Here is a 3,863-nt window from a genome sequence, read left to right as displayed (position 1 = left end):
ATCTAGGGAGGGGGGTTTGGGGAGCGGATATGAGGAGAGGGGTTTGGGGAGGGGGGCAGGGCAGGAGGCACAGGTCAGGGTCTGGGTTAGCGGGGCTGGAGTGGCCCCATGAGCCCCCCACCCCAGACAGCACCCACCATGCCGGGACCTGCCAGGTGCTGCCGCCCACGCCGCCGGCAGCGGCACCCAGACATGCCACCTTCCCACGCCGGGCCGGCTGCGCACCGCGCTGCCGGCACCCACCGTGCCTGTTCCCCACGCCTCGGCCCCGGAGAAGGAGCCAGCACCCGCCTGCCTGGCCGTGCCCTGAAGCATGTGCCAGGCACACCGAGGCCGAGCTGCCGGCAAGACCACGTGCCGGCATAGGCGGTGGGGACCCCTCAGCCCCACTGGCCCGGCAATGCCACACGCTCCCCGCCATGATGCCGTGTGGCATCAGTGCCGGAGGCCTGGCCGGGCACGCCACACCGGGGGCAGCCGGCCCCGAACAATCCTGCCTTTGAGCGGGAGCCCGGCGCTGGCAGCACAAGGCGCCCAGCCTCCCGCCTGCAGAATGGCCCTATTCTGGCGGTGGCAGGTGCCGTGGGGCGCTGGATGCGGGCAGAGCTGCCCCCCTGTTTTATTTGGGGGGCTCAAAGCACCCCAGGCCGGTGTGGGTGCTGGCACCAGCCAGCTTTCGGGGCTTGTGTGTCATGGCAGACGCGGCGGGACGGGAGTGCCATGCCTGGGCTGAGCTTGGCTGAGCTGGAGCTCGGCACAGGCGAGGGAAGGGGCAGACGTGGGGATGGAGGGGACAAAGGGCTGCCCCGGCCCCCAGCAGGGTCTCGCTCTCGGAGGTCTCGCTCGCAGTGGTGGTGGCCCTGTGGCGGTGGTGGTCCCATGGCCAGTGCCACCCGGGGGCTCTCCTCGCTTGGTGGGGCCCCACGGGGCAGCGACCCCACGGGGTGCCCGTGTTCCCACGGGGCAGGGACCCCACGGGGTGCCCGTGTCCCCTCGGGTTGGGACCCCCGTGGGTGCGGGGTCCCCCCACGCCGTGCCTTGGTGCACCCCGGGACCGTACCGGGGCCGCACCGGGACGGCGCCCGGGGGCGGGCGGGGGCCGGGGCGATGCCGGAGCCGGCCGGCGGCCCGGGCGGGGCGGCCGCAGTCCCCGCCCCCGGGGCTCTCCCGCCGCTTCCTGCGGGCACGATCGGGCCGGGGCGGCGGCGGCGGCGGCGGCGGCGGCAGGCGGTGAGTCCGGTGCGGGACGCGCGGGGACGGGGCGCGCCGGCGGGAGCAGGACACGGCGTGCGTGGCGTCGGGGGTCCCCGTGGGGAGGGGGCCGGGGTTCCCTCGACGGGGGGAGTTGTCGCTCCCGATGGAGTAGGAGCCGGGGGTCCCGGTGGGGCGGTAGCTGGGGGTCCCGGGGGTGCCCAGCTCCGTGGGTGGTGGTGCTGTGGGCGCCATAGGTCCCCGTGGAGCAGGCGGCGGGGTTCGTGGGGGTGCCCAGCACTGTGGGTGCTGGTGGGGTGGGAGCCATTGCATCGCAGTGGAGCAGGGTCCGTGGTTGCCGGTGGGGTGGGAGCCGTTGCATCCCAGTGGAGCAGGATCCATGGGTCTCAGTGGGACAAGGAGCTGTGGGGCCCAGAGTGCCCGGTGCTCTGTGTGCCAGTGAGATGGGGGCTGTGGGTCCTGGGGTGCCCAGCGCTGTGGGTGCCGATGGGGCCAGTGCCATGTATCTCAGTGGGGCTGGAGCTGTGGGTCCCTGTGGGGTGGGAGCAGTGGGTCCTGGAGTGCCCAGGGCCGTGGGCCCCAGTGGGGCAGGATCCGTGGCTGTTGGAGAGAGAGTGGGGGTAGAGCGTCCTGGTGAGCTGTGGGGCAGGGCTGTGGGTCCCAGGGGAGGGCAGGGGACTGTGAGTCCTGGGTGTGCTGGGAGACACCCGGAACAGGCAGCCATAGGGCTGGGGAGGACCCCAGACCCAGTTGGGGGTGCAGGACAGAGGCTGTGGCACATGGGGTGACCCCTAAGTGTGTGCCGGGGGGCTGGGACAGGGGTACCGCACTGGGACCCCCAGCCGCATGTGGGGTGTGGGTGCCCTGCGCCCCTCTAGTGGGATTAGGTGGCTGCCAGCCACCCAGGACCCCACGGGCGCCGGGCACTAAGAGGCTTTGGCAGCACCATGGGGTCGATGCCACCGTGTTCTGGGAGCACGGCACTGCCAGCGCGGGCTCTGGTCCCACCCAGGCATGGCATCGCGGCTGCTGCGGTGTGGGGTCACCCTGCTGTGGCGCAGGGCCCCCCATCGTGCCAGACCACCTGTGGCACCACGATGCTGCGGGCAGGGGTGCCAGCACCCAGCTTGTTCCCACTGGGAATCGGTGGTGCCAGCCGGGGCTGGGAGCGACGGCCGCGCCGAGCTGTGGCAGCTGGGCTGGAGCCGGCGGCGACCTTCGCCGCTCCCAGGGCTGCTGGGATCCTGGAAAACGCCTGGAAATGGTGAACCGCCTTTCCTTATATGGCTCCACCAGGCTGGCCCTCCTCCGGCCCCGCTCGGCCGGCTGCCCGACCAGGCACCTCCAGCCTGCCCGCCCTCTCCTCTCCCGGCGTGCAGTGCCGTGCCGGGGCCCTGGGAAAGCACCGTGGGCCGTGCCTTGTTCCCCGTCTCCAGCGCAGGAATGTGCAACAGGGCCCACGATCCCACGGTGGGGAAAAAATCCCACCTCCCTCCCACCAGCAACGGCAGCTCAGTACAACCCTGGCCCCTGCCTCAGTTTCCCCATGTCAGGGCGTTTTGGGGACCCACCGTGCCAGAGCCAGATGCCCTGGCGTCCTTGCCAGCAGCACCCAGGGGCCACATCCAGCTCGGCACCCCAAGGGGTTGTCCCAGGCCCCACGGCAGTGCTGGGGGTGCTCAGGGCCTCCGGCAGCCCCCAGCTTGGGGGGGGGGGGTCAGGGGGAACAGCCCGTCCCACCGGGGGTGAAGGTCAGGGCTAATCCCCACCCAGAGGAGGCGGCAGGCGGGAGACTGGGGGCTCTGGCCAGCCGCGTGCCCACTGCGGTGGTGCTGGGGGGTAAGAGGATAAACGCCCCCCCCGCCTGGTGGGGCAGAGCGGTGGTGGCTGGGGGGCCAAGGCGAGTGGCCGCGGTCCCTGTGACGTGGGGCCGGCGCCGTAATCCCAGTGCGCTGAGCGGATTAGGGCAGCCGGGGGCGGCCTTCGGAGACGAGCCGTGGTGGCCACAAATCCCCAGCCGGGCATCACGTGGGGGACCCCCCACGGGCACTGGGGCGCTGTCCCCCTGTGCCGGGGAGGGGGCAAGTCATGCCCCTCTCTGCCCCGCAGTGCCACCCAGGCATCCCCTCAGTCTCCTGGCAGGGACCTGGTCATGGGTGGGGGCCAGACCCTGCCAGGGGTGGGTGCTCGGGGTCTTCTGTCCCGGTGGTACAGGGTGCCCATGGGGCTGGGTCCCCTCTGGCTGAGGTGGCCGTGGGGCCGGGGCAAGGCTGAAGGATTTGGGGTTTGGGGGGGCTACTCCCCAGATCACCCAGTGCTGGGGTGCTGAGGGGGTGCCCTACGGGCACAGCCTGGGGATGTGGGGCTGGGCCCTGCTTGGGGGGGCACTGTGGTGGGTTTTTGGGGGGCTCCTGGCTTGCACGGGAAACCCATGGGGAAGTCAGCAGCGGGATCACAGCCATGCGGCATGGCGGGTGTAGGGAGGAGCTGGCAGGAACCGGCCTGACTGGTTCGGTGCCGGCACCCCCAGTGCTGGGGGGCTGGAGCGGCCCCACCACCGGCAAGTGACCCAGCTGAAGGTCACCGTCCCCAGGGCCATCCGCCCGCCAGGGTGAGTGGGCTCGGTGCTCTGCCGCAAACCGTCTCTTTGC

This window comes from Phalacrocorax aristotelis, chromosome 5 (genome assembly GCF_949628215.1).
Source record: "Phalacrocorax aristotelis chromosome 5, bGulAri2.1, whole genome shotgun sequence".
Taxonomy (NCBI): Eukaryota; Metazoa; Chordata; class Aves; order Suliformes; family Phalacrocoracidae; genus Phalacrocorax; species Phalacrocorax aristotelis.
This window is presented reverse-complemented; position numbering follows the sequence as displayed.